This window comes from Bombus vancouverensis, chromosome 13, assembly GCF_051014615.1.
Source record: "Bombus vancouverensis nearcticus chromosome 13, iyBomVanc1_principal, whole genome shotgun sequence".
Lineage (NCBI taxonomy): Eukaryota > Metazoa > Arthropoda > Insecta > Hymenoptera > Apidae > Bombus > Bombus vancouverensis.
The window spans coordinates 12,366,568-12,376,996 of NC_134923.1; the positions used below are offsets into that span (position 1 = coordinate 12,366,568).

At 36.1% G+C, this 10,429-nt stretch overlaps 1 long non-coding RNA gene across 1 annotated transcript in view; it reads left to right on the plus strand.

Moving 5' to 3' along the window:
- The window catches only part of LOC143303489 (uncharacterized), a 25,585-nt gene extending 15,447 nt beyond the window's left edge, over window positions 1-10,138 (plus strand). The window contains exon 7 of the long non-coding RNA XR_013059869.1: window positions 9,987-10,138. This is a non-coding gene — a long non-coding RNA (uncharacterized LOC143303489). The remainder of the gene's footprint in view (window positions 1-9,986) is intronic.
- The last annotated feature ends 291 nt before the right edge of the window (window positions 10,139-10,429 follow it).

The window sequence follows — 10,429 nt, forward strand, 5'->3', positions numbered from 1 at the left end:
TGAAATTTTTAGACATTTGAGAAACAGTTACGTTAAGGATGGATTGGAAGATTTTTAAAGAAGATATTCGATATCTTTGTCGAATAATTGTTCAAGTTGAGAAAGAATCTTGTAAATGTCGAGTCGGTTGGGAAACAATTATGCCAATTACTGTTCAGCCAGAGGCACAATCATGTTTCATCGTTTAACCAGGACCGAACGAGGCAATAGGTGAATTAGATCACTAAGCTGAATTATTTTCGCCACTCACTCTGCTCTCGGTTCGCTCGAGTTCCGTCCCATTCGATTAGTGTAAACCCTACTATTAACCTATTGAGTCTGGCCTATCGTAAATGCTGCGTGTTAGGTGCTCGCTCTGGTTCACCGTGACTGCCCTCCTAAATAAAGAAATGATATTATAGTAGTGTATGGTTGAACCGTGTTCTCGTTGCTCGTTTGACGAAATACATAAAAATACGATCTATTCGTTCCTTCGATCCCTTTCCTTTCGTTTCTTTGGAATGTTGCATTTTGATTCTTGCCCTATGTTTGACAGTGTAATTAGAGTAATTATCGCGATTCTTTAATGTCTTGAATTTCTTTAACTCTTCAAACTTTTACCACTAAAATTAAGAATATCTGGTTATTACATAGATTTCTGTAACTAAAGGAATTGTAATTAATTAAAAAGATTCATTCACGTTCAAAGAATTTGATCGTCCTTCGTTACATTTATCAACGAACGTCACAAAAATCTTGCTTTATGGACTTGCAAATTTTAACACTCTCTGAATTTCGGCTAGAGAATCATTTCTTCAATCTTTAACATTATACCCCATAATAAAGTTTGCTTTATAATTATCTAATTATATGTAGACAGACTACAGATGGTCATACAAATCTATGTCTTTATAAACGTAACTAAACAAATTGAGTTTGATGTTCGCAAACGGAGATTTCTTTCGTTAAATGTTACAACGAACGCTATGCTTAGCATATTTTATATACACCTTTGCAAACTGTATACATCTTATCGTTTCTTTATATCTCTATTTAAAAGATATTCGTGAGCACCTTCTATCTAATTAAATAAAACGTGTCCAAACTTCATGTTTAAACTTTTCAATATTCCAAATTTTCATCAACCTCCCTCGTATTTCAAAATACGTAAACTGGAAATGACAAGCCATTAAAATGTTTTCTTACACGTACCCATCTTGGTATTCCATTCTTGTTTTAAAAACAAAATTCCTCGATTTTCATCGTAAGCTAATTTACCGTATTCCGTGTATCGCGATTTACGTCAATGATGTGAGACACGTGTGAGCGAGGACGTGCTGACAGGTGGCTGACGACGGTTCGCAAGTTTTGTATTACGACCACGAGCATTATCATGGCGAGTATCATCGGCGAAGCATTTCCACTACAAACGTTCTTACTTACCGTGCGTTCGTTGTAGCCAACACAACCGATCTTCCGTATGATTTCTTCCAAGTTTACCCTACATGTTCAATTTAGATCGTCGGCTCGCGTTGCAGTGCGCGTTTATTGCACGCGTTACGACTTTATTACATCGGCGAGTGCTTCTATGATAACGCTGTGCGCACAGGAGAATCGTCTATTCGAACTTTTGATTACGTGGAAATTAATTTCGTTAGGTTTTATCGGCATTTCGCCGCTTGGATTCTCGGTCGTTCTATCTTCGTTGGTTTGTAAACCGAACAAACCGAGTTTCAAGTTTAGGAAGTTTAATGCCATTTTGTGGATTGTAGGATTGTAGAAAGAACCAAACGTTAGTTGCTTTGTAAATAGAGTCTTCGTCGTATTATCATGAATTTGTATTCTTCGTGCCATACGAGACATACGTGGTTTGGTTAATTACATTGGTTAATTACATTACAGAATTCGTAACTTCTTGTGGATCGAATAAGAATTGTTGTTCCGTTGCAGATACCACTTCCATAACTTTCGCAAATATCTATCTACAAAGATCCAACCGACGCGTATAATTTCGCGAGAAATTGCATACGTGTACGAAATGTCGCCGGTGACTGCAGAGGAACAACAGACGCTGTTGAAGATTCCGGTTTGACAAGAAAACTCACCAACCAACATGTTTACTTCCCCTTCGATGAAGTTCTTTTCTAGTTATACTTACTTTTTTTGCGTCTCGGCTTGTTCAGCCTTGATCCAGAGAATGTGAAAAATATCAGCGGGAAATGGGACGCAATACGATTGGAAGAATTGTAAACAAGTACAAGGTTCGTCGAACAATAATCCAGACCTTGGAAAATACCAAAATCAATACGAAATCGATAATTCTCCAAATTTATCAACTTCTGGAAATTCTACGACGATCGTCCTCGATTTATTTAAATCGTTCAGTCGAACACCATCTTTCTTCGCTGTTAAATATTGAAAACGATAATAGGTCCAGTTCTATGAATTTCACGAATTATAATATACTTTTTTCGATTTCTGCTTAAGCTTCGCTATGAATTTATCGAATAACCTAACGCTACATTTTCAAGACGAAAGGTCAATTTCATTAGATATTATGAAGGAAGACGGCTGACGGAAGAGGTAGAAGAGAAGCAAGACGCGTGCCGCGAGGTCTAAGGTCGGCTCGTGTACGACCTGGAACCGATATGACGATCGAGGAAATAACAATTGACTCGGTATTATCGTGCACAAACGTTAGCCACCGATCCCTCCATTCTGTTCCATCGACGTTTCCTTTGATCCTCGCAACTCTAACGAAGAAATATCATCCGTCGCCATACAAACTTCGCCGGTCTAGTTTCCGCGCAGCTCCGACTGCTTTCCACGCACTGCGACTACCAGAATACGGATTTTTACGCAAATTCGTACATTTGAGAGTGTAATTCAAGAAATAGAATCTCGATAGAAAATTATTTTATCCACCGTATGTTGCAGAAAGCACTGTATATCTTCTTCGTATATTTTCCATATTTCTTCATATCACGCGCATTCTGTGCAATTTGACACTTTCAAATTTCCTATGTTTGCATGAAGATCCGCAGTCTGACGATTGCTATTCGTCGAATGTATTTTCACGATTACAATTTTTCATTATACTTTGTACTTTTTCTTTTTTTTTTTAATTGAATCAAGAAAGCACGATGATAAAACTTTATACGAGTATGTTATGCTGTATAGAGACATTTAAAAATTAATGAACACCGTAACGAGACTAATAGATGTCCCTTAGCGTGTTATAATCGTGTGTATAAATATAACAAAGCATAAGAAGAATTGTAGAAACTAAGATGGGAAGAAGGCAACGGTCAAGAAAAGAGATTGATCCTGATTCGAGCAATTTACGATTGTTGATTTCCATACAAATTTGAACAAAAGCTATTTGCAGAATACTTGCAATAACAACGTTATCGTTAATTAATGAAATCATAGATAATTTTAACGATTTTGCAAAACATGTGGGAGATGAAAACTAAGAATATTCCATATGCCAAGTGCAAAGTAAGTAGTATAAACCGGTTGCTGTTTTGATTGACCTTCACTGCTCTAAATCAAAGTTTATCAGAACTACAATATAAAGCATGGAAGTTCGATATGCGCAAAATATTTACATTAATAATCAATCAAGGAGCCCAGACAAGTCAGCAAATCGGAATATCACGATCTGTCAATCTTCCTCAATTTTTACATCTCGATTCTCATATTTCATCGTTATATAATTCTGACGTCTTCAAATCATAGCACAAAGGATTAATTAAATTACAATCGCTTCGATCGATCGAACGTTTCGAATAATAAAAAGCTCAAACTATATTCCAAGTCCGATTATTTTAATATCTTATTCGAGTCCTAGCTTAATCGAAGTCTCATTTCAGTCCCAATCGTCTTTGTCAGACGTAGTAGATCTAAACTTTCTACAATTTACACTAACCATATAATCCTAGAATTTACATACATATTAGAATGCATCTACGATATCTACAGCATAGAATTTACGATTCATTTGCAATTTAGAATTTATTTACAATATCTACGATCCATCACACACAGGATCCATCCACGATATGCACGATGCATAATTTTAGATCCATGAAAAATATCTACAATGTAGAATTTAGAATCTATTTATATATAAAGCGATTATAAAGCATGCTGAATTGCAATATACAGCTGTTCCGCTGTTTTAAGACACATTTTCCATTGGACTCGGAGTACTGAAGACGGGATGAAAACATAGTTCAAACGAAGCTATCAAACAGCGCACACCACATGCACGCGATTCATTCATAGACAATTATTGTAATAATTCATTGTATAATGCGGCCACGATATAGCGAGGTCGTAAATCGAACTATGCAATAACTTCTTTCTTCTGAGATTTTATATTCATTAGAAGTAGAAAACCTGCAGCTATTAATTTTTTATTTCAACCACTATTCTGATTTAAGATTCAAAATACAAGAACGAGGAAGAGGAATCGTTTATATAAATATAAACCTTTATTTATTTATATAATTTTATTTATAATATCGCATATACATATACAAAATTGTAATATCCGAATCTAAATTAATCATTGGCTCTTTATTAGACCTACGTTAGACTGCAAATATTATAGTCCTTATCATAACTATAAACACGGGTTACATTGTGTATTTCTTACAAACAAGCATTGATTCCTAAACGATTAAAATCCATCGAAACAATTATCAACCTCTCTTTTTCATCTTCGCTCGTAAAATACCATAGCACTGTATTAAAAAAGGGGTCCTACATTACATGTTTTTTTTTTTTTAATAAATATTGCTTTCCGAACAAACACGATTCGATAAAACGATTGGTACAGTTTTCCACTTTACGAGAAACAAACACCCTGTAATATCCCGAGTACACTGTGTATATTGATACCGTATTAATACTCTGTATATTATATATTTATTACTCTGCATATCGCATACATTGCATACATAGTTTTTCAACCAAACATCGGAAGGAAACAATATACGTAGAATGATCCGCACGTGTCGCGCCGGTATCAGTAGTATAACCCAACGCCTGGTCAGCCCGAAATCCCAAAGGCGTTTCGCGAATCTGTCTCGCGCGTAACAATTTGCACGTGTCAAAGAACTATCGCCGAGATACATAATACGTACTCGTTGGTGATCGATGCATACACAAACCGAACCTCGGCTCGTCCTCGTTCGAACGAATCTGAACGCGGAGGCGCGTGTAAGCTTTATCGCCCTTCCCCGCGAGCCACGCAGCCCCGATTTCAAAGTGCAGTCAACAGCATGTGCACGTGATTCTCAATCGAATCGGACCTAGATTCGGCACAGCTGCACGACCGCGTTTCCGCGACGCCGCCGGTCTAGCATTTCTTAGGGAAAAATCGAGCCAGTAGAAAACAGATAGCTTGAAATGATGGACAGCGAAACGATACCGCTGAAGAGCGGGCGAACTTAACCCCGTTGCCCATGGGTTCCACGGGGGGGCAGATCGAAGTCTAAACACGATTATGCAACGTTGTGTAGTCTGGTCGACAGTGTTATTATCGATTGGTAGATTGCTATTGTATTATATGTTTATGTATCTTTGACAAAATTCAGGATGTGAAAATCTATAGAGTGCACAGATGCTGCAGTATCTGTTGGCGTCGAAAATAAGTGCACAATTAATGAAATTAGATAAATAGACGATGTTTCTCCAAATACAGCTTGTTTACGCAAAAATGTAAATATTAATTTGAATTATTCGCTGCATGATCTACGTACTGTGGGACGTATAATAGATAAAACTGTAATATACAGGGTGCGGGAAAAATTGTATCGCACATTTTTTACTTATTTTCCCATATAGAATGACATCAAACAGATCGTTTGCTTGCATCCAGTCGATAATTAGGTACGTTCGAGTATACTTGATAAATTTTCAAACCCGAATTTGTCGGAAACCGAGCTTCGGAGGAAAATACCTTCTTATTTTTGCCTAAGGAATCATTTCGTTCCCGTTCCATAACTTTCGATCGTAGCTCGTATAACGCTAGTGTCGGTTCGATTAAACTTCATCGATAGCTCCACCACCTATCCGCTTACTTTTCTTCCCGATTGTATACAGAATTGTCCTAAAATGTGGGGGACAAACTTTTGGAAACGTGTAGTACTCGTCAAAATTAGCAGTAAAGTCTTAACAAACACGAGTCGAAAAACCGTTCGTGTTGGACGTACGAGACGTTTTCTACTTCAAGTAGAATTTACACGCAACGATTCGCGAAAGGTGACGTGAACGTGGTGGCCTGTGACATGGTCGTCTCGTTCACCCCATTTAAATCTCGCAGACTCTTATTTGTGGTGACATCTAAAAACTATAGTGCACGGTAATTCAGTTGCTTCGCAAACTCTATGAGAGAACTAATTCTCCATGAAAAAACATATCGAAGTATGTGTTGAAATCAACCGGAGACATATCGAACATATGTTGTAGAGATAATGTCTTACTAACAAAAACATCTCGTAACGAGTAGTTTTTTGACCCATGTCCGTTAAGACATGTTTGCTTGTTTTGACGAGTACTACTTCGATTCAGCTAGTTTGTCTCCAACACTATGCGCGTCTCCAAATATTTGCGGCGTTTTAGAACACGCTGAATGAAATTTTGAAAAATTGTCGCTATGTTCGAAGGAAAAATTTTCTTACTTTTTACTCTACAGAAAATGTATTACTTTTATCGAACGAGATCGAAAGTTCGAAGAAAATTGAAAGCGAGGGTTTCCCAGAAAGTAAGGAGTTCCAGAGACAGACGATTCAGTCGCTCTAGGACATTTTTAATCTCCACTTTAAACTAGTTTATCGAAATCTTTTGTTTAATAAATTAGTAAAAGTTGAGTAAAGTAACAAATTTTTCCTTTCTGGAGTGATAATGTACGTTATTGAAATATTAAAATGCAATTTCTACCAAAGAAACGAGGATGGAAGGTATAAAATGGAAAAAATTTATTTTTGGAATGGAAGCATTTATTCATAAAGTTTACAAGAAATCATTAGAAACACCAAAACCTGAGAACGTCTGCAACTTTCCGAAATCTCTACGGAATGGTTTTGATATTAACGATGTCTTCTACGTTTCCATTCCTGGCTCCTGCTGACTCCGCTGGAGGAGCGTTGAATAACCGTCACAGTTATTTTTAAAAAAACGATAACTGTAATAAGAGGCAGAATAAGTGGTTGTGTTACGCTCTTTAGATTGAATTTTTACAAGTACGAGGATGTCGATGGATGTTTTCAAGAGTAAATGAAGTGAAAGATGGTTGATAATAAGGGTGACTCGAGTGGATATTTTCCTGGCAATTTTTACCAATGAAAAATCCGATATTCAACTAGAATAACAAGATACAAGGAAGATTCAATTAAAATATGCAAACATTTCTTAGAATTTCTGGAAAATTCATATTAATTAAAGAAATAACATATCGCTGTAAAAATGTTATCTCTTACACATGTATACAGGGTGTCTCAGCTAAATTAGATCGTCTAAATATTTGCCTTAATTACGATCGTATAAAAAATCTTTCCCGATAAAAGGAAGATTCAATTAAAATATGCAAACGTTTCTTAGAATTTCTAGAAAATCCGTATTAATTAAAGAAATAACACGTCGCTGCAAAAATGTTATTATCTTGTGTACATGTTTACGGTGAGTCTCATCTAAATGAGATCACCTAAATATCTGTCTTATTTACGATTGTATGAAAAATCTTCTCGGGGCAAATTTGTACTATTTCAAGGGACACATACAATGACGGAAAGAAGTTTTTCTCTAGCTTTTCTCTATATAAAAATTCCTAAGTTTCGTTCCATGAAAAACGTACACATTTTAATTCAAAAAGACTACGAATAAATAAAATGTACATTATTAATAAGATTCTGCTATTTTCGTGCTCTTCAAATACTATTAAAAAAATTAACGCCAACGCAGCAAACGCAATAAAAATATCTACTTATCGGTGATAAAATAGACAGACAGACTGTTTTGAAAGAGCTAAAAAACTTCGCACGCACAATTGTCGTCAATCTACATTACCAAAGAAATTATCTGCTCCGGTTCTGAAGATTTCTTCATCAAAAAAATTCCATCGCTACTCAAGAGGTAACAACCCTTCTGATAACTCATAGAAATCTACAATCTCTCCTTTTTAAATCATTCTACGTTTACTTAATTTATAATTCTTGTCAAGTTTGATACGCTTCGACTTAAATCACAAAATATTTCTTAATCTTTTAAGGTTCCCAATAATATTATCCTAGCGAGACATAATCTTTTATTTTTCAAAAAAGAAAGAAAGGAAGAAGGAATCATAAATCTTTTAAATTTATTCTTTTATCACGGTTAACGTCAAGATTGATCAAGTTCAAGCTTGGAAAGTAGAGAATAGAGAAACGTGACAATTTTGCAAGCATTATTTTTCGAAGATAGAACATCGATCGGGTGAAATTATGAAACTTACGGAAAGTGGAGTGGATCGTTCTACCTTCTAAGTAGTTCAATTATTATTTTCACTGACATGCAATATTTTTCTATGTCTCGTTTACGATAGTTGGAGATTCTGCTTCTCCAGTTATTTTATATTACAGCCATAACGAAACTGTACAAAAACTTTCAAAATACCAAAAAAGTGGGGACTCTGATATTTCTAGCGTTAGTTACGATAATACAATATCATTAAAATTATCGTCGCACAGCCGTTCGAGTAAGTTACTTGACGATCGCGTATCAGTGCCGAGCGATAAGCGCTGACGATAAGAAGGAATGTCCTACGTCGACGAATCAGTTTACGATTATGCAAATCCTTACCTGTTTCCTCGTTAATACGATAGATCGGTACTTTATATGTCATGCGATACGTGTCTCACCTTCCTCGTCTCTTTAATCGCTTACGTAGGAATTTCAATAATCCCCTAACGCGATCACGAGCCAGAGGAAATCACTATCGTACGAGAAAATCATTATCGCTCGAATGCACGAGCTGTGCGAATGCACGTGATGACGGAGGCTTGACTATACCATTGATACACGTGGCGTACTCTAATCGCAATGGCGCCTGCAGAATCGCGATAATCAATGAACGTACAAAAATAACAACTCTCCAGTGCAACGTATACAATTTGTTTCCATAATCACACGCAGAAATTACACGTGGCAATTTTTTGCTGCGCTCGAACGATTCGCGCCAGCATGGAAGACACGTCATTGTTGTTGTACATGTTGATAGTTTCTTGTAAACTAAGATACGATACTGTGGCGCGTGGTTCTTCTTTACGATAGATTTCGAGATTTTCGTTGATTATTCAGGATTATTTGATAATTATTGGAAGACGATAAGATTAGATGGGAAAGCTTGTAACGTGAGTTTGGTTTATTCTACGCAAGATTAGGTGAATCGTATTACAAACGATGTTTCAAGCCGACTCTTGCACGATTGTTCGATAATTTCTGTTACGCTACAGATATTTATTCATTTTGTTCATTTTCTGTCACTTTGTTTCACTGTACGACGATTTTGTTGATTCGTACGACGCTTTTTAGCTCGTTCGATTTCATTTTGAATTCGATGGTCTTTATCGTGTTTGAAGATCGTAAAGATTGTAAGAAAGCTTTAATTTTGTGTCGTCCGACGTATTTTTGTAATCGAACTCGAACAACACAACTTAATTATCGATAACACGTTATTCCTTTCGTAATCGACACGTATATCTTAATTGTGTTGAGAAGTTTCGTATTTTGATATAGAAAAATTGTTAATCGTGGAAGGATACGAAGACCACACGAGAAAAACATCGGCCCAGTTTCATCGATTTTCGTGTCTTTCTCGCTTGATCACACAAAATGTAATATTCTAGCTATACGATAAAGGAAATTGTAGGATAATGTTGATAATATAGAAGTATTCAATGGTATCAAATGTAAGAAATGAGAAATGTAACTATATGTCTACATGTAAGTTATTATTCCAGTAACTTCTGCGAAATGAGATTCTTCCGGAACGATTAAGAAAGCAGCTGAAAATATTGCAAGGTCGAAGCCATAGGAGCTGTAAAACTGATAGCCTGTACTATTCTGGCTATCCTGTCTGCAATACCAGTAATGCAACGAACATAGACGAAGTATCGATGTTGCGAAACCCGTTACACGAGTCTGTTTATAAATACAATATCATTTTTGCCGTTTGCATAACCAGTCGGCAAAGTGATCAGAAATAGACGAACATTAAAAAAAATCACAACTACAATCCATCAAACGATCAGTTTACTTCCTCAACGTTGCATTCGTCTTTCAGAGTTCCAAAAAAAAAAAAAAAAAAAAATTGAAAGACGAGCTTAAAATAAACGAAACAAACGTTCAACTTTTTACTTAAAGAAGAAAAAATTTCCCGGACACGTTTCAATTACACTGTCGA